Here is a 21276-nt window from a genome sequence, read left to right as displayed (position 1 = left end):
TACGTAGAGAAGAAGAAAGGAATTTTGAAAAAGGTATAATTGACAAATGCAAGGATGAACCCAAACTGTTTTATAGATTTGTTAATGGCAAACTGAAACAAAAGGATGGAATCACCAAACTGAAAGTAGAAGGAGAGGTCTTTAAGGATGCGGCAATGCAAGCAGAAATAATGAACAAACGTTTCCAGTCAGTTTTCACTAAAGAAAAGGAGCTTGTGGAAGGGGAGGGAGTGATTAGAAATGTTCCGGTGATGAAAGATATAAAAGTGGAGGTACAGGAAGTGTATAAATTACTGGAAACTCAAGATGTAAGGAAAGCCCCAGGACCTGATGGAATTTCTAATTGGCTACTGAAGGAATGCAGAGAACAACTGGCGGATAAAATTCACAGCTTAATTGTATGCTCACTGGAAGAGGGGAAAGTGCCAAAAGAATGGAAGAGGGCAAATGTGGTACCAATTTACAAGGGAGGAAACAGGGAAGAACCCCTGAATTATAGACCAGTGTCTCTAACCAGCATGGTCGCAAAATTGTGTGAGAGAATCCTGAAAGACAGATGGATAATATATCTGGAAGAGATGAATATTTTGGCTGAATGTCAGTTTGGATTCAGAAGTGGAAGGTCATGTGTTTCTAACTTGTTGAGCTTTTATTCAAGAGCGATTGATGTGGTACAGGAGAGAGATGGTTGGGTGGATTGTGAGTACTTAGACTTAGAGAAGGCCTTTGACAAGGTACCTCATAAGAGACTAATGTGGAAACTAGAATATATAGGAGGACTAAAGGGGAAACTTCTGGAATGGATGAGAGACTTTTTGAGAGACAGACAAATGAGGACAGTAATAAAGGAAAAGATGTCTGGATGGAGGGAAGTAACAAGTGGAGTCCCTCAAGGCTCAGTGTTGGCGCCAGTAATGTTCCTGATTGAACAGTTATGCAAGTCTGTTTGCTGATGATGCAAAGATCTTGAGGAAGATAGAGGTTGAGGAGGATTGTAAAATACTGCAGGAGGATTTGGATAGGATACACAATTGGAGCCGGACGTGGGAAATGAAATTTAATGTAAAGAAATGTAAAATATTGGAAATGGGCAAAAGTACCAGGAGACCATCACTGAATTATTTTTTAGGCAATGAATTAATCACAAAAAGGAGAGAAGAGAAAGATTTGGGAGTGCTGGTCCAAGATAGTTTGTCACCAGAAAAGCACATTAACAAGATAGTTGGAGAGACTTATAAACTCTTGACTAACATAAGAGTAGCATTTCATTATATGGATGAGGAAATGATGAAAAAATTGATAGTGGCCATGATCCGCCCCAGGTTAGAATATGCAGCGGTAGTGTGGTCCCCACACAAAAAGAAAGATATAAACAAGATTGAGAGAATACAAAGAACAGCAACCAAGATAGTCCCCAGTCTGACAGACCTGTCATACAGAGAGAGGCTGGAAAAACTGGATTTGCCTTCGTTAGAGGAAAGGAGAAAGAGGGGAGACTTGATTGCGGTGTTCAGGACCATGGTGGGAGTAGATAAAATTGACAAAGAAGATCTGTTTGTATGGGATAAGAGAGCAACAAGAGGACATGGAATGAAATTGAAAAAGTCAAGCTGCTTGAAGGATATCAAGAAATATAGCTTTCCTTACAGAAGTATAGACTTATGGAATAGCCTGGACAAAGAGATCGTCCAGTCTAGAAACTTAAACGAGTTTAAAGTTAAATTCGACTTATTGAGAAACAGCGACGGAAACCCACGAGCATAGTACATTCCGTGTATATCACAATTATGTATATTAGGTAAATACTTAAATATTTGGAACGACTTAGACAAAGAGGTGGTGCATGAGAAAAACATTCATGTGTGTAAAGGTAGACTTGATAAATGTGGATATGGAGACAGGACAACACGAGCATTGCTCAATTCCTGTATACTACAAATAGGTAAATACACACATACACACACAGAAATGAGGAAGAGAGAGCTAACATAATGGATCTTGTTGAGGAAGGTGAGGAAAAAAATGACGAGAGAACAGAGGAAGAGAAGACAGAGTTCTTTTGAAGAGTTATGGATCAGAAGTTGAGGAAGAGGTACCGAATGAGAGAGGGAGATAGGACAAAATAAAAAAACAATGCAAAAAGATTGAAAGTGGTATATGCTAATGAAGATGGTCTACAGTAATCCCAGCAAGGCTAGAAATGCCAGTAAAAGTCTTCTAATTCGGCATCTTCGGGACCAAGCAGGCTCCAAAAGAGTAGAAACTGCTGAATGACCAGGAAAACCTTCCAGAAAGTTTCTACCAATTGTGGTCAGTCACCCAATTGCAATCACAGTGTCTCGCAAGTATTATTGGTCAACCCTAAGTGCTAAATATGTTATATTTAACATATCTAATGATACAATACGAGTACACATGAACTTACCTAAACCTAAGTGTATTTACATATGTACATCGCAAAATAACACAACAAAGTTTCCAAATTTTCGAAAGGTCCCCCATTAAGCCAGTCACTCACGAGTCATGATGGCCAACTGCGCATGCAGTGTCGGCAAGCAAACATCTTCAAAAAAGCTCCAAGCTCAGCTTCAAAATTCGATACTAAACAGTCAAGACCAACATACCCATATCCCACACCAAGCCCTCTTCCTCCCATCATCTCCAGACATCACCTTCTGATCCCCAAACCTCACTCCCACTACATCATGGAGAGTGGTCAAAACCCTAGGTTCTGATCACCTCCCAATCATCATCACTACCAAAACCAGAATCACCCCAGCTGGCCACAAACACACATACACTAATTATAAGAGAGCCAACTGGGAGGCCTTTGTAACTGAAACAGAACATTTCGAAACACTAAACAGTACACTCATCACAAACATCAACACCGCTGTGCACACTTTCAATACAATCATACAAAAGCAGACAAAAGACACATCCCTAGAGGCAACAGAAAGAGACACAACCCCAACTTCACACCAGAAATTCAAGGCCTCATCAGACAAGAGGACACACTGCGACACTCTCCAACACCCCATACACAAGACACCATACAATAAATACAAGAACTCAACACTCAGATAAACAGTAAATATCAGAACAGCAAACACTAAACTGGAAAAATTACCTCCAAACTCTTGACCACAAAACAAACATCAACAAACTTTACAAAACACTAAACAGCATCACACTTTCCAACAGCAACACCACACAATCACATGCTGCCACCTCAACAACAGACACCATACCCTCAAACAAACAACAAGCAAACACTCTCATCAATCACTTTTCACAAGTCAGCCATCTAACCCCCCATCCGGAAGACCGACGTATCATCAGACGTAAGAGACAGTTCCCCACAGACCCAGACTACGCACCTTTCACTTACAACCAGACGAAGCACATCATTAACAACCTCAAGCACTCATCTGCCTGTGGACCAGACAACATAAGCAACATTCACCTTAAACACCTAGGACCACAAGGCATACAAACACTCACCAACATATCAAACTACAGCTACTCACACAACATAATACCCAGCATCTGGATGCATGGCAATATCATCACTATCTCTAAACCCAACAAAGACCCCACGTTACCCTCATCACATTGCCCCATCACACTCCTCTGCACCCCCTCTAAAGTCACTGAACGACTGGTACTACAACTAGTCACACCTCACATTCCCCTAGCCCAGTCACAACATGGCTTTAGGCCACTACACTCCACAATCACCCTTCTTACATCAGAAACTTCACAAACGGCATCCCCCAAGGATCTGTTTTGTCCCCTACACTCTTTAATCTATACATGCATGACGTACCCACACCCCACACACCACAGATACACATAGCTTCCTATGCAGATGATATAACACTTACATGTACACACCAAAATGCAAACACAGCTGCACACATAATTCAACCTTACCTCAACACACTACACGAATGGTTCACCACAAACAGGCTCAAAATAGCCCCAGCCAAATCTACAGTGACTCTTCTCACAAACTGGACAGCAGAACACAGTCACATCCCACACCTCACCATAAACAACACTCTCCTACCACACACACACACACACACACACACACACACACACACACACAAAATCCTTGGTGTAACATACAATACATCAATGTCATTTAAACAACACATCACAAACATTAAAAATAAAATAACACCAAGACTCAATGCTTTGAGGTCACTTTCCCATACAACATTCGGACACAACAAAGAAATCACCACCACAGTATACAAGCAATACATATGTTCAGTGATGAATTATGCAAGCCCTGCCTGGGCTTCTAACCTGACCAAAACACACTACAACACTCTACAGACCATGCAGAACAAGGCCCTAAAAATAATCACAGGCTGCACAGCTACTACACCCACAGACCACCTACATCAAGAAACCAAAGTCCTCAAAGTCAAAGATCACCTAGATATGAGAGGCACCCAGTTTCTTGCTGCAGCCTCCACAAACTCACAACATCCACTACAGTACATGGCAGCACATCCACCCAAACCAAGGAACATCAAAACAACACCCAGCACATAATACCATACACAAATACTGTCATCTCTCCCCCCTCGCCCACCTCAGACCAGCTTCCAGAAGCATATCCACACTCCGATCACTCGCTGCTCCATTCAGTCACTTAAAGACAACACACAGCTGCATGCACGGCCTCCTGACATCCACCCTTCTGAATCCTATCTTCCTCGTGAGGACAGGGTCCACCTGGCCAGGCTGAGATGTGGGCACCATCCAGCCCTCTTAAGCTACCAGAAGAGGCTGGATGACTCTGTCGCTGATGCCTGTCCAGGATGCAACACAGCACGCCATACTATTAAGCACATTATGGGAGACTGCATTGCACACAATCACCTATGCCAACAACACAACATAAACTCTTTGAGAGCTCTGTGGGAAAGCCTGGTCTCGGCCATGGCCTTCCTAAGGGACTCGGGGCTGTTCGGCCAGACTGCCTAGGGAACAACTACTACCACTACTACTTCAAAATTCGCTAAGCTATAGGTGAACTGTTCAAATTTTTGTGCTAAATTGGACTTCAAAATGTGCTAGATATGGAAGAAAATATATTTATTGGTGCTAAATTATTATGAAAAGCAATAAATTATTATGAAAAGCGTTAGATCTAGCACCAACAGACCAAAATTGGCAACTATGGGCATACGGGTATCAGTGACGAGCTGCCGACCCCGTACCATATGTGCCGGAAGAGCAGAGAACTTTCTTTTTTTTTTTTTCATTCATTGCCAGACGCCATGTATCCCAAACGGGGTGGCCAAGGGCTTAGAGTTCATTGTTTTACAGGGAGGGGCACTAATCCTCCACCAACCCCACTTGACACGTAGGGAGAGCGTTATGCCAACAGCATCTGGTGTTCCCAGGCGGTCACCCATCCAAGTACTAACCAGACCCAACGTTGCTTAACTTCGCTGATCGGACGGGAAGCGGTGTACTCAACGTGGCAGAACTTTCTTAATGGAATTATTTATGAAAACTGCTGAAAGAATGAAAGTACTGTAAGACCAGATGAGAATGAGAGGATTTTTACTGTAAATGATTTCTTGAGGTAAATAAGCCAGATATTATGTGCTTTATGTGGAACAAGCTAAGAGAGAATACTGAAATCCAAATGGGCGATGGGAAATACAAACTATGGAGACGAGATAGAAAAAACGGGAGGAGGAGTAATGACAGCAGTGGAAAACAGCCTCAATGTGGACAGTGTGGAACTGGGAGAAGGTATGGCTGAAGTGATAAACATGGTAATAGAAACCAGAGAGAAAGACAAGAGAGACCACAGTAGTATATGTCCCCCCCAAGACAAGGGCATGGAATGAGGAGGAATATCAGATGTTATTGGGCATGGTTAGATACTTACAGAAAGTGACTGAGAAAAGCAACAACATAATCCTGACAGGTGACTTTAATTGTAAAGAGGTAAACTGGGAGGAGTGGGACTCAGGAAGTAGTGAAGATTCTTGGTGCAGTATACTGTTAAATACAACAATGGACAATGTAATGACCCAGTGGGTCAAAAAAGAGACAAGATTTAGAGGTGATGACACACCAACAAGGCTAGATTTAATTCCAACCAAAGAACCTGATGCAACTGAATCTCTGAAATATCTGTGTCCCATAAGAAAAAGTGATCACGTGGTGACAGAGTTCCAAATGATAGAAGGAAATGGGGAGACAAGAGATTAGCTATACAGGCATGGAAGATACTATCTATCTATCTATCTATTGCCAGACGCCTCAATCCCGTTTGGGGTGGCCACAAACAAATCGCCTCCAAGTCGCCCTGTCCCCCGCCATTTCACTGCCCTGCTCCCAACTCACACCCCCCTCTCTCATATACCTCTCCACCCCATCCCTCCATCTCATCCTCGGCCTCCCCCTCCCTCTTCCCCCCTCCACCTCACTCACATACACTCTCTTCGTCAGTCTTTCACTCTCCATCCTCTCCACATGGCCAAACCACCTCAGTGTGTTCCTCATAATGCTTCCTATCACATCCACATCCACACCACAACGCTCCTTTATATCCTCATTTGTCAGCCTGTCTCTCCACGTGACTTCACAGGCTCCTCTTAAATAACTCATTTCCACTGCTCTCACTCTTGACTTGTGTCCTTCCAACAATGTCCAAGCTTCACTTCCGTACGTTAGAGTTGGTATCACAATACTGTCATGTAGTAACTTTTTCACTTCCATGCTCACTTCCCTGTTTCTTATCACTGCTTTCAAGGAACCAGCAACCTTTCTTCCCTGCTGTACCCTTTCAAGCACTTCACCCTCCAAACCTCCATCCTTACTCATCACACTACCCAAGTACAGGTACTTAAACATACTCACATTTTCCAATTCCTCACCATCCAACCTCGCTGTACATTCACTAACTTCACCTCTCTCAAAGACCATCACTTTACTCTTCCCTACATTCACCTTTAGATTCCATTTCTTACACACTCTCTCAAACTCATCCACCAAGCCTTGCAGCTCCCCTTCATCTTCACTCAACAGCAGAGTATCATCTGCAAACAACAGAACAGGGAGTTTCCAAACACTATCCTCTCTCACCAGGGCCAATCCAACATCCACTACCCTACCTTGTACCTCTTTTATTAACCCATCCATGTACAGATTGAACAACCATGGAGACATGACACATCCCTGTTTCAAACCAACTTTCAAAGAGAAAAATTCACTTAGTTCACCATCCACATGCACTGCAGCCTTCGCACCATCGTACATACTCTTCACAGCATTCAACAACTTCCCATCTACTCCATATATTCTTAACACTTTCCACAATCCTTGTCTATCCACCCTGTCATATGCTTTCTCCAAATCCATGAAAGCCTCATACAACTTCTTTCCCTTCTCTACAAACTTTTCCACTAAAGATCTAAGAATGAATATCTGATCTACACAACCTCTTCCCTTCCTAAAGCCTCCCTGTTCTTCTCCAACTAATTTCTCTGTTCTTTCTCTAACTCTGTCTATAAGTATCCTACCATACACTTTTCCTATTATACTAAGAAGACAAATGCCCCTATGATTACCACACACTTCTTTTTCCCCTTTTCCTTTGTACAAGGGAATAATTATACCTGACTTCCAATCCTCCGGGACTCTACCTTCCTCCCAGGCCAATCTGCACATCTTCCACATCCATTCTACTACTATCTGTCCCCCATGCTTCAGCATTTCACCACACACTCCATCAATTCCTGGGGCTTTCCCCGATTTAACTATCTTCATTGTTTCCACAACTTCTATCTTACTGATTTCTTCCTGTCTTCTCACCTCCCTCCTTCACCCAGCCATTCCCCAGCCACTTATACTCGCATTACTTCCATCCTCTACATTCAACAATTCCTTAAAGTGTTCTCTCCATCTGTTCACTTTTTCTCCCTTCTCCACTAGTAATCTACCATTTTTATCTTTCACTCCCCTGCCAACTTCACTTCCACCCTGTCTTACTCTTTTCACTTCTCTCCAGAACATTTTCTTACAGTCCCTCCACTTTACACTCAAATTCCTTCCAAATTCCTCATCCACTCTCTTCTTACTCTCTCTTACTAATCTTTTCACCTCTCTCTTTCTTTCCACATATAACTCTCTCTTCCGCCTCTCAACTTCTTCCACGCCCCTATTTCTCATCCATTCATTGTATGCTTTCTTCTTTTGTGCCACAGCCTGTTTCACCTCTTCAGTCCACCACGCTGTTCCTTGCACCCCCCTCCGTCTTCTCTTCCTTCCACACACCACATCACAAGCTGCACATATTTCTTCTGTAAATATCTTACACACACATTCCACGTCTCCCATCTGCTCCAATTCATATTTGCCCAATTGTTCCTCCACTTCTCTCTTATACTCTGCCTTTTTCTCATCCTCTTGTAACCTTTCCACTCTCCTTGCAACTACTCCTTCCTCTCGTCTTTCCCTTCTTCTATTCCTCCATCTTACTTGCATTCTAATTCTGGCCACCACCAAGTAGTGGTCAGAAAGTCCACTCCCCCACCCTCTATACACTCTTGCATCCTTTACACATCTTCGCATCCTTTCATCCACACACACATAATCAATCATTGCCTTCCTTTCATTCAGTTCACCACCCACCCTTCTCATCACTCACCATGTATACCTGTGGATCATTTTATGCCTGAAGAGGGTATTGGCTATCACCAACCACCTCCCAGCACAAATGTCCACTAACGCACTCCCATTCTCATCTATCTCAGCAGGCACACCCCACTCACCAACTATTCCATCCACCTTCACATTCCCAACTTTACCATTCATATCACCAATCAAAAACACTCTCTCATTCCTTCCAAACTTTTCCATGCACACTTCCACATTTGTCCAGAACTCTTCTCTCACTCTTCTAGCACGATCTTGCATTGGTGCATACACACACACAATCGCCCACATTTGTATTCCAACTTTCAACTTTACCCACACAATCCTTGACCCAACTGATCCATACTGTCTTATGCTCCTCTTCCATCTTTTACTCACAACTATACATACTCCTTCCTTTGCCCTCTCATTCTCACCTACTCCTGCACATATACCCCATCCATACTCCCATTCCCTCACACTTTCTGTTTTTCCATTTTGTTTCAGTTATTCCACATACATCCACTTTTGCACCCTCAAGCACCTGGACAATCTCTTTCTCTTTCACCTCATCATTCGCTCCTCTTACATTCCTTGTACTCATTACCAAGTCCTTTGTCCGGTCCTGGGTCGTTATCATTTGGTCAGTCCTTGTCCGAGGCTTCTTGTTTGTTTTTTTAGTTAGTTGTTTTCCGGGGAGGGGCACTAACCCTCCGCCAACCCTTTTAGTCGCCTTTTACGACAAGCAGGAATACTGGGGGAATATTCTTGAAAACCCCCCTACCCCCAGGGGTATGGGATACAACTTTGGAAGATACAACTTTGGGAAAGCAAACTTTACAGGACTGAGAAAATTGTTCAAGGAAGAGGATTGGGATGAATTCAGGGAAACAAGAGAGATACAGAAGAAGTGGGATATCTTTCTAGACTTCTATAATATGGGTGTGGAAGTGTATGTGCCAAAAGTTAGTGGGAAAGGGAGCTGGAGAAATGACTGGTTCAACAAAAGGTGTATGACAGCAAAAAAGGAAAGGGATAAGGCCTGGAATAAATGGAGAAAGAGAGGTAATGATAGAACAAAGGACGAATATAAAAGAACTAGAAATGAATATACAAGAATATGTAAAGAGGAAGAAAGAAACTTAAAAAAAAAAGGTATAATTGACAAATGTATGGGTGAACCTAAATTGTTATACAGGTTTGTTAATGGCAAATTGAAACAAAAGGAAGGAATTAATACACTGAATTAGAAGGAAATGTCTATAATGATGTGGTTATGCAAGTTGAAATAATGATCATATGCTTCCAATCAGGCTTCACAAGAGAAGGTCTTTTTGTGGAAGAGGGAGTGAAAAGAAATGTCGTGTTAAAAGAAGTAAAAGTTGAGGTGCAAGAGGTGTACAAATTACTGGAAACTCAATATGTGAGGAGGGCCCCAGGACCAGACGGGATCTAGCTGGATACTAAAGGAATGCAGAGAACAACTGGTGGACAAGATTCATGGTTTAATTGTGGTCTCTGGAAGAAAAGAAAGTGCCTCAGGAATTGAAACGGGCCAGTGTGGTACCAATTTATAAGGGAGGGAACATGGAAGAACTCATGAATTACCCAGTGTCCCTGACCAGCATGGTCGCAAAATTGTGTGAGAGAATCCTGAAAGACAGATGGATAAAATATCTGGAGGAGATGGACATTTTGCCAGAAAGTCAGTTTGCATTCAGAAGTAGAAGGTCATGTGTTTCCAACTTGTTGATCTTCTACTTAAGAGCAACTGATGTGCTACAGGACAGAGAGAGTTGGGTGGACTGTGTGTATTTAGATCTGGACTAATGTGGAAATCGGAATACACAGGATGACTGAAGGGGAACCTCTTGGAATGGATGAAAGACTTCTAGAGAGACAGATGAATGGGGACAGTAATAAAGGACAGGTTGTCTGGATGGAGGGAAGTAACAAGTGGAGTCCCACAGGGCTCAGTGTTAGTGCCTGTAATGTTCCTGATTTATGTAAACGATATGGTAGATGGAACGAACAGTTATGCAAGTCTGTTTGCTGACAATGCAAAGATCTTGAGGAGAGCAGAAGTTGAGGAAGACTGTAAAATGCTGCAGGAGGATCTGGACAGGATACATGATTGGAGCTGGATGAGGAAGATGAAATTCAAAACAAAAATGTAAAATATTGGAAATGAGTAAATGTACCAAGTGACCCTCACTGAATTATTTGATGGGTAATGAACCAACCCCAAAGGCAAGAGAAGAGAAGGACTTGGGAGTGCTGGTCCAGGATTATTTGTCACCCAAGAAACACATTAATGAGACAGAGAGACGTATTATTGCTTTACTAACGTAAGAGTAACATTTCATTGCATGGTCGAGATGTTGAGAAAATTGATAGTGGCCATGATCCGTCCCAGGTTGGATTATGCAGCAATAGTGTGGTCCTCACATAAAAAGAAAGACATGAACAAGATCGAGAGAATACAAAGAACAGCAAGCAAGATGACCCCTAGCCTGGAAGATCGATCATATAGGGAAAGGCTGGAAAAGCTGGATCTGCCTTCCTTAGTAGAAATGAGAGAGAGGGGCAACATGATTAAAGTGTTCAGGGCCATGATGGAAGTAGACAAAATTGACAGAGAAGCTCTGTATATATGGGATGGCAGAGTAACAAGAGGGCAAGGAATGAAACTGAAAAAGCCAAGTTGCTTGAAGGATATAAAGAAATATAGTTTTCCTTATAGATGCATAGATCTGTGGGATAGCCTGGACAAAGGGATGGTCCACTCCAAAAACTAACACGAATTTAAAAGCAAAATCTGACTTATTGAAAAACAGAGATGGGATCCCACACACTCTCTCTCTCTCTCTCTCTCTCTCTCCCTCTTCTTTCATGCAAGTGAAATGTGGTACAGGGCAGAAGTGCATCACTGCGCTCTGCCCAGCTGCATCAAATACCTAAGTGTATAAAAAAATGGGTACAGCTCTGTACTAAGATAAATTACAGATGACTTAATGTTGTAGTGCAAGTAAAAGCAAAAAAGTGAAGTCAAAAGAAAAGCAATCTCTTTAACCCGCCCCATCCCGTCGACGTATGGGTATGTTGCAACGATTTGCATTTGCCAGTTCTGGCGACGTACCGGTACGTCGTGCAATTGCAAGGTCCCTAATTTGCACAGTTTTCAATTTTCGTGCATGATTTTTCTTATGTATACACGGGACACCTTCCTCTATTCCTCTACAAGATGCCAAGCAGGGACAATGCCTTACACAGCATAACCTCCCCCCTCCCCCTCTCACGCCACTGTCTCGGCAATTCACCTGTTACCAGTGACATGGCCAATAAAGACATTCAGGGCCAGAGTGATTCCCCAATCGATGACAATGTGGAGGACAAGGTTTACATAGCATTAGAGGAAGAAACAGTCAGAAATGATGATCTGGTAATGTGGGAAAAAAAGGTCATGAATGGTGATTAGTTAGTGAGTGAAACAATGCTTATAATGCCTATATTACTGCTTGAAAACCAATATACTCTCATACTACATATAAATTTGTACCAAGTAAATAAATAAATACCGTTTATGAGTGGATAAAATAGTTACCCTCCCATAGAACTCGTTTTCTTTGGTGCCAGCATGTTAGAAAACTCAGTCAGGTAAGGAGGAACTCCTACCTGGATTGAGTATTTTAAACCTCAGGTGAGCGATTTCTCTATGAATTTTTGATGTTTCTCACCAAAAGCAGAGGTTTTAGCCAAAAAAAAGATTTTCAAAAATACCTCGGGACTGGGGGATGTCGGAGGTGTGGAAAACCTCTGGACGTGATGGGTTAATATCCGGACAGCCCAATAACTGGACACCCCACTACCCGGACATTTTGGGCCCGGGCCTTCAGAACCCAAAAATGGCCAAAAAATAAATCCTAAAATAATCCAAATTTTATTCCATCTGTAATTTGAACTTGGCACGCAGTGCCGACCAGCTGTGTTTACGCGCGGCCCTTTCACCCCTTCCTTCCTCCCCTCTACCCACTTACTGCCTAACTACTATCGTGACTAGACGCTCATCGCAATGGATGCCGCAGGTTCTCGTTTTTGTGAATAAAAAGTGAATAAACTGCAATACCTCACCACAAGACCACTTGAGAATTTACGGTGTTGTGCAGTGTTAAGAAATAGAATTTAGAGTGCAAAGGATTAAGTGTGGAGCACAAACTGGCGGTTGAAACTGGCGTGGTGCAATAAGAACAGAATGCAGTGTTAAACAATTATAGCTTATAGTCTATCTATCTATATACCTAGGCTGCTTCCCCCAAGGAAAGGGAGGTAGCCGAGACACGGACGACATACTCCCCATTTACTCATCCATTCAAAACACATTCATTTGCATCTTAGCCCCAAAGGGGAGAAGGGACAGATCCTCACCGCATCACACTGCACAAGGGTCAACTGCGCAGTGCAATCAGTGACATCCGCAGCAGGGCCCGATAGCAGAGCTGGTTTACCCCTGCCACATCATAATAGACCCATCCCCTTACCTGCACCTGACTTGACTACCTGATCAGACCAAATGGGGGAGAATATCACCTCAGGGTTGCGTCATCATTTATTCATTCACAATTTCTCTCCACAATATATATATATATATATATATTAAGCAACGTTGGGTCTGGTTAGTACTTGGATGGGTGACCGCCTGGGAACACCAGATGCTGTTGGCATCCCTACGTGTCAAGTGGGGTTGGTGGAGGATTAGTACCCCTCCCTGTAAAACAATTAACTCTAAGCCGTTGGCCACCCCGTTTGGGATACATGGCGTCTGGCAATGAATGAATGAATGAAAAACAATTTCTCTCCATTTATTTCTGTCACGCACAGCCACTCTTCCTTGCTCAACAGACACCCCTCTCGCACTCAGCGCTCTCTTCACACAGTTCATCCATCCTATTCATGGTCTCCCTCTCAGCCTTACATCTCTCACATCAGATCTAGTTATCTTTTTCACCAATTGCTCATTATTCATTCTCTCCATACGCCCAAACCATCGCAACACCCTCTGCTCAACTCTACTAGCCATCTCCCGAACAACTCCAGTTCTCCTTCGCACTTCACCATTTCGCACTTGATTCATACGCGTCACTCCAAACATACTCCTCAGACACCTCATCTCCATTACATTCAAAATTTTCCTCTCTGCTACACCCATATTCCATGTTTCAGCCCCATATAACGCAGTCAGTACCACAACACCCTCATACAGCCTTCTCTTTACATCCATTCTAAGCGAACGACATCCAAACACTTTTTTCATTCCTCCCAGCACCTTACCTACTTCATTCATTCTGAACTTCACTTCTGCATCTACTCTTCCATCCACAGCAACAAGTGACCCTAAATATTTAAAACACTCTACCTCCTCAAGCAACTCACCATTCAAAACTATATTCATCCCCCTACCATCTACTAATGTCGTACACTCCTTTCACACATTCTTCCAAACTCCTCTACCAACTGTCCTTTCACACATTCTTCCAAACTCCTCTACCAACTGTCCTTTCACACATTCTTCCAAACTCCTCTACCAACTGTCCTTTCACACATTCTTCCAAACTCCTCTACCAACTGTCCTTTCACACATTCTTCCAAACTCCTCTACCAACTGTCCTTTCACACATTCTTCCAAACTCCTCTACCAACTGTCTCAATCTCTCCTCTGAATCAGCCACCAGTGCAGTATCATCTGCAAACAGCAGCTGCTTCAGATTCCACTCTCCACCATCAACATTCACCAGACTCAGACCTCCACATAAAACTCATGCATTCACCTCCCTTACAACACCATCCATATAAATATTAAACAACCAAGGTGACATCACACATCCCTGTCACATCCCCACTCTCACGGGATACCAATCACTCACAGCATTTCCCACTCTTACACACGCTCTACTATTTGCATAAAAACTTTTCACCCCTTTTAGTGACCTACCATCAAGTCCATTCAATCTTAAAACAGTCCACAAAGCCTCCCTATCAATTCTATCATATATGTTGGAGTGGCCCCGGTGAGAGAGGATAGTGTTTGGAAACTCCCTGTACTGTTGTTTGCAGATGATACTGTGTTGTTGAGTGAAGACGAAGGGGAGCTGCAAGGCTTGGTGGATAAGTTTGGGAGAGTGTGTAAGAAACGGAATTTAAAGGTGAATGTAGGGAAGAGTAAAGTGATGGTCTTTGAGAGAGGTGAAGTCAGTGAATGTACAGCGAGGTTGGATGGTGAGGAATTGGAAAATGTGAGTATGTTTAAGTACCTGTACTTGGGTAGTGTGATGAGTAAGGATGGAGGTTTGGAGGGTGAAGTGCTTGAAAGGGTACAGCAGGGAAGAAAGGTTGCTGGTTCTTTGAAAGCAGTGATAAGAAACAGGGAAGTGAGCATGGAAGTGAAAAAGTTACTACTTGACAGTATTGTGATACCAACTCTAACGTACGGAAGTGAAGCTTGGACATTGTTGGAAGGACACAAGTCAAGAGTGAGAGCAGTGGAAATGAGTTATTTAAGAGGAGCCTGTGGAGTCACATGGAGAGACAGGCTGATGAATGAGGATATAAAGAAGCGTTGTGGTGTGGATGTGGATGTGATAGGATGCGTTATGAGGAACACACTGAGGTGGTTTGGCCATGTGGAGAGGATGGAGGGTGAAAGACTGACGAAGAGAGTGTATGTGAGTGAGGTGGAGAGGGAAGAGGGAGGGGGAGGCCGAGGATGAGATGGAGGGATGGGGTGGAGAGGTATATGAGAGAGGGGGGTGTGAGTTGGGAGCAGGGCAGTGAAATGGCGGGGGACAGGGCGACTTGGAGGCGATTTGTTTGTGGCCACCCCAAATGGGATTGAGGCGTCTGGCAATAGATAGATAGATAGATAGACTTTCTCTAAATCTATGAATGCCCGAAACACATCCTTGTCTTTCGCTAAATACTTTTCACACACTTGTCTCACAGCGAACACCTGATCCACACATCCCCTCCCTCTCCTAAAGCCACACTGCTCATCACCAATTACTCCCTCTGTACCCTATCTAACTCTCATAATTAACACTCTACCATACACCTTACCTACAACACTCAACAGACTTATACCACTAAAGCTGGTACATTCATACTTCTCACCCTTGCCTTTATACAACAGGACCACACAAGTACTTGCGCAGTCAATTGGCACCATACTTTTCACAAAGCACACATTCAACAATCTTACTAACCAGTCAACAATAGTCACTCCACCACCCTTCTTTCATCTCCTTTACTGCCTTCTCCACTTCCTCCTTCATGATCAAAGAATCATTCAACTCTCCCAACACATTTATTCCTTGCACCCTTCCATCAGCCACAATCTCAGCCACCCTTTCTTCCTCTACATTTAACAATTTTCCAAAATACTCTGCCCATCTCTTCCTTACTGCATCCATCTCAGTTAAAATCCTTCCATCCCCTACTTTTACTCGCTCTTCCTTCCCAGACTCTCCCTTTGGCACACTTTTAACCTCCTTCCAGAACATTTTCTTATTCTGTTGAAAATTCTCTGTCAGCCGCCTACCCCACCTCTTATCTACTGCCACTTTAGCATCACACACAGCCCTTCTCGCCCTATTCCTTTTTTCCTTATACCTCTCATATGACACCTCATCCTTTCTCTGCAGCCACACTTCATATGCACATCCCTTCTCAGCCACAGCCATACTTACTTCCTCACACCACCATTCACTTCCTTTTCTTACACCATCACCCACACGTCTCACACCACACACCTCTTCTGCATGTCCCACCACAGCACTCTTAAACAACTGCCATTCCTCCCCCACACCGCCATTTTCCTGATCTTTCACTGCGTTCCACTCATCTTTCAATTTTTCCTGATACTCTCTCATTTTCTCTCTTTTATCCAACTCACTCACTTTCAAAACCTCCCTGCCACACCTAACCCCCCTAACTTTCACCCATCTCTTACCTACTCTTAACTTTCCCTCCACCAGGTAGTGGTCAGCCATACCTCCACCCTCCCCTCTCAGAACTCTCACATCCAACAATCTTCCTATTACATTCCTAGACACAACCACATAGTCCCTCAATGCTTTATCAACAACCATTCCACCCTCCTGTCTCACCCATGTATACTTACAAATACCTTTCTTCTCGAACAGCGTATTTCCAATCACCATCTCTCACTCAACACACATTCCTATCATTCGTTCCCCATTTTCATTTCTTCCAGGCACACCATGCATACCAACTACACCTTCAACTGCTACATATCCCACTGTAGCATTCAGATCTCCCATCAATACCACATTCACATTCGCTCCAAAACTCTGCAGACACTCATCAACATCATTCCAGAAAGACTCCCTCTCTTCTTCATCCCTTTCACTACCAGGCCCATATGCACTCACAAACACCCACAACTCATGTTCAAATTTCGTTTTCACCCACATCAGTCTCGATGACTCCTCCTTCCATTCAATCACACACTGCTGTACTTCCGGACTCACTAACAAGGCCACACCTTCTCTTGCCCTTCCTCTATCAACGCCTGACAATCTTCCATTCACACTTCCGAACATAGACTCACCCTTCCCTTTCATCTTCGTTTCACTCAAAGCTAACACAATCTCCTTCCTTTAAGCCTCAGTCGTACTACATCCACGCACATTCATAGACCCAATCTTCAGGGTACGGGGATAACTCAATCCCCCATCCCTTTCCCTGGCCTGTCTCTTTTTAGGAACTAAAAAACAGAGGAGGGGGTCCCTAGTCCCCTCACCCCGCCCCTTTTAGTCGCCTTTTACGACATGCAGGGAATACGGTGGCAGTATTCTTCCTAGCACAACCTGGCCGCAGAGTAGTAGTACCACCAAAGAGTGCAGCCAGATTTTTTTTTTTTTTTTTGTGAGGAAGAAGGAACCAAAGGCCATGAGCCCGCAATAACAGTTCCCTCCAAGAGAAAAACAAAATACAATAGAGAGCCAAAATCAAGAACCGATCATTTCGAGATGCCTGGACACACTGCGTCTCAAAGACTGGAGATCATAGGCAGCAGGAAATACAGACTGAGGGAGACAGTTCCAGAGTTGATCTGTTGCATAAATGAAGGACTGGGAGTAACGGTTAACTCTTGCATTAGAGAGCTGGACAGAAAAGGGATGAGAGTTTGCTGCTAGACAGGTGCTACGTGCCCGTCGTAGAGGTGGAGGAATGCATGCAGACAGTTCAGAGGAGCAATGAACATTAAAGTAGCGATAGAAAGAGATAAAGATGCAACAGTGCGGTGAAGAGATAGAGGTTGAAGGAAGTCAGTAAGAGGAGGAGAGTTAATGAGACGAAAAGCCTTTGACTCCACCCTATTGAGAAGACCTGTATGTAGGGAGCCTCCCCACACATGACAGTTGTACTCCACACAGGGGCGGATATAACCCCGGTATAGAGTCAACAATTGTGCAGGGGTAAAGAAAGAATGGAGTCGGCTTAGCACACCTAATCTCTTGGAAGCAGATTTTACAAGAGATGTAATATGATCTTTCCAGGATAAGTCCCGAGTAAATGAAAACCCAAGCATGTTCAAGGATGATGCAGGATTAAGCTGAATATTATTAAACATTAGTGGGTATACCTGTGGAAAATTTTGTCGGGTTGATAGGTGTAAGAACTGAGTCTTAGATGCATTAAAAACAACCAGATTATTTTTCCCCCAGTCAAAGATACGAGCCAAGTCAGACATTAGGTGTGCCATAACCTCATCTATTGTTTGCTGAAGTAACTGCTGAGATGGGCATTGAGGGAACCGAATGGAAAGATGAAGGGTGGAGTCATCAGCGTATGAGTGGATACGGTTAGATGTACCGCTGAGAAGGTCATTGATGAATAAAAGGAAGAGAGTTGGTGATAGGACAGAGCCCTGAGGAACATCACTGTTGAGATCTAGGAAAAGAACAATGGTTGTCTACAACAGCGGCTATAGAACGACCAGAAAGGAAGCTAGCGATGAAGGCATAGATAGAAGGATAGAAACCGTAAGAGGGCAGTTTGGAAATTAAAAGATTTACGCCAGACTCGATCAAAAGCCTTTGAGATGTCAAGTGCAATGGCAAAGTTTTTGCCAAAGTCCTGAAAGGAGGATGACCAGGAGTCTGAAAGGTAGGTGAGAAGATCGCTAGTGGAGCGTCCCTGACGGAACCCGTACTGACGATCAGAAAGAAGGTTGTGATAGGAAAGATGCTTTAAAATTTTTCTACTGAGAATTGACTCGAAAACTTTTGAAATACAGGACGTTAAAGCAACTGGACAATAGTTGGAGGGTTGGGAGTGGTCACCCTTCCTTGGGACTGGCTGAATGAGAGCAAACTTCCAGCAAGAAGGAAAGGTACAAGATGACAGACAAAGGCGAAAGAGTTTGCCTAGGCAGCGTGTAAGCACAGAAGCACAGTTCTTGAGAACAACAGGAGGGACTCCATCAGGCCCATATGCCTTATTAGTATTGTGGCCAGTGATGGTAGAAAATACATCAGCTGAAGAAATTTTAATGTCGGCCATGAGGAAGTCGGAAGGGGGAAGTGATGGAGGAACAGCACCGGAATCGTCTAAGGTGGAATTGGAGGAGAAAGTCTGAGCAAACAGATCTGCTTTATCAGTAGAAGAAACGGCTACAGAACCATCAGAGTAGAAAAGAGGAGGGAAGGATTATGAGGTAAAGTTGTTAGAAAGGTTTTTGGTAAGGTGCCAGAAGTAGCGGGAAGAATTCGAGTTGGAGAGTTGAGAGCATTTACTACGGATGAAATTATTTTTAGCAAAGCGAATAACAGACTTAGCACGATTCCGGGCAGAAACGTAAAGATGATGTGATTCAGGGGTGGGTTGGTTCCGGTACCTTTTGTAGGCCCTCTCCTTGTTGCGGACAGCATTAGATCAAGCGTGATTAAACCAAGGCTTTCTTGCGTTAGACAAAGGATACGAGAAAGGAATGTATGCTTCCATGCCCGAGAGAATAACCTCCGTAATGCGCAAGGCACACTCAGATGGCTCCCGGCCATGGGAGCAATAATCATTCCAGGGAAAATCAAAGAAGTACTGCCTGAGGGCCTCCCAATCCGCGGCTCTAAAATGCCACAGACGACGTTTCCCTGGAGGGTCCACAGGCTGTACCGGAGTGATAGGACAAGTTAAGGTGATAAGGTTGTGATCGGAGGAGCCCAATGGAGAGAAAAGATTAACAGTGTAAGCAGAAGGATTAGTCGTAAGGAAGAGGTCAAGTATGTTGGAGCTCTCTCCAAGGCAGTCTGGGATACAGGTAGGGTGCTGTACAAGCTGCTCGAGGTCATTAAGGATAGAAAAGATGTAGGCTTGTTCACCAGATGGATCAGTGAAAGGAGAAGAGAGCCAATGGTGGTGGTGAACACTGAAATCTCCTAAAATGGAGATTTCAGAGAAAGGAGAAATGGATAGAATGTGTTCCATCGTAGAAGTAAGATAGTCGAAGAATTTTTGATAGTCCGTAGAATTAGGTGATAAGTAAACAGCACAGATATATTTAGTCAAAGAATGACAGGAAAGCCGAAGCCACAGTGTGTCCCCAGCGCCACAGGATTAAGTGCAGGACAACACTGAATTACTGTACATGCTTCAAGAGCATTTTCACCACTGCCAGAGCCTTAAAGGAAGCAGGTTAATCTTTTAACAGCCACGGACGAGCTGTAAGTACCCTGTACACTGCTAAATATTTTCCATACTCACTTCTAATTCCTCATTCTCTTGTTCCTTTTCATTTATTTCATGCTTTCTGTTTTTTATTTGTGTGAATAGGGTCTTAAATAAGTGCTATGCATGTCCGGTAGTGAATTATTTAGGTGGCTTTCAAAGTTAGGCTGGGTTAGGGTCCGTAAGTATCTGTTCAGGAGGTTGGGTCCCAGTATCCGGACAAACCCACTTTCCGGACATGCCTTTGGCTCTATTACATTGGATATTAGAGTGATTACTATCAAATAATCATAGTTGCATGTTAGCAGATGGACAGGCGCCGGGTATCACAACAGAAAGGCGCTGGGTAAATTCGAACACTGACATAACGGAGATGCTAAACTGTTAGTAGATAGTATATTTCTATAAGATGGCATACTTTCAAGAAGTGCATCTACATAGGAGGAAAGGAAACAGTAAAAAACCAAGTGATGACTATACAGACTTGATGGAACCAGTTACATATAATAAATTAGCAGAGAAAGTGAATAATTCACTCTCATCTTAAATGTCTTTACCAACTTGCCTAGCCCTGGGCTCTTACACTCCTCATGGGGCAACATAGGACTGCAAGATGGATGGATGGATAGAAAGTGAATAAACTGGAGGAAACTTTCAAACTGGAATTGGATGAAATACGGAAGGAACTGTACCAACAAAAGGAAAAAAAATGAGGAACTGGTAAAGCAATTAAACAGAAAAGATGTAACAATTGGTGAGCTACAAGCTGAGGTAGACATTCTGAAGAAGAAAATGAGCGAAATAGGAAATACAATAGTCACCCATGAGGGAGTTTGGAAGGAGTTCAATAATGATAAT

The 21276-nt window shown here is 43.3% G+C and overlaps 1 protein-coding gene and 1 pseudogene across 1 annotated transcript in view; both read right to left on the bottom strand.

The window, feature by feature from the left end:
• The window catches only part of LOC145415664 (cytosolic carboxypeptidase 1-like), a 176106-nt gene that overhangs the window by 94339 nt on the left and 60491 nt on the right, over positions 1-21276 (bottom strand). The window lies entirely within an intron of this gene.
• On the bottom strand, positions 5402-5520 carry LOC145415794 (5S ribosomal RNA; annotated as a pseudogene).

The sequence above is a fragment of the Coenobita brevimanus genome, chromosome 103 (assembly GCF_032717465.1).
Source record: "Coenobita brevimanus isolate Jiangsu-jjx chromosome 103, ASM3271746v2, whole genome shotgun sequence".
Taxonomy (NCBI): domain Eukaryota; kingdom Metazoa; phylum Arthropoda; class Malacostraca; order Decapoda; family Coenobitidae; genus Coenobita; species Coenobita brevimanus.
The sequence above is the reverse complement of the archived record's forward strand: the minus strand, read 5'-3'. Positions and strand labels throughout refer to the sequence as shown.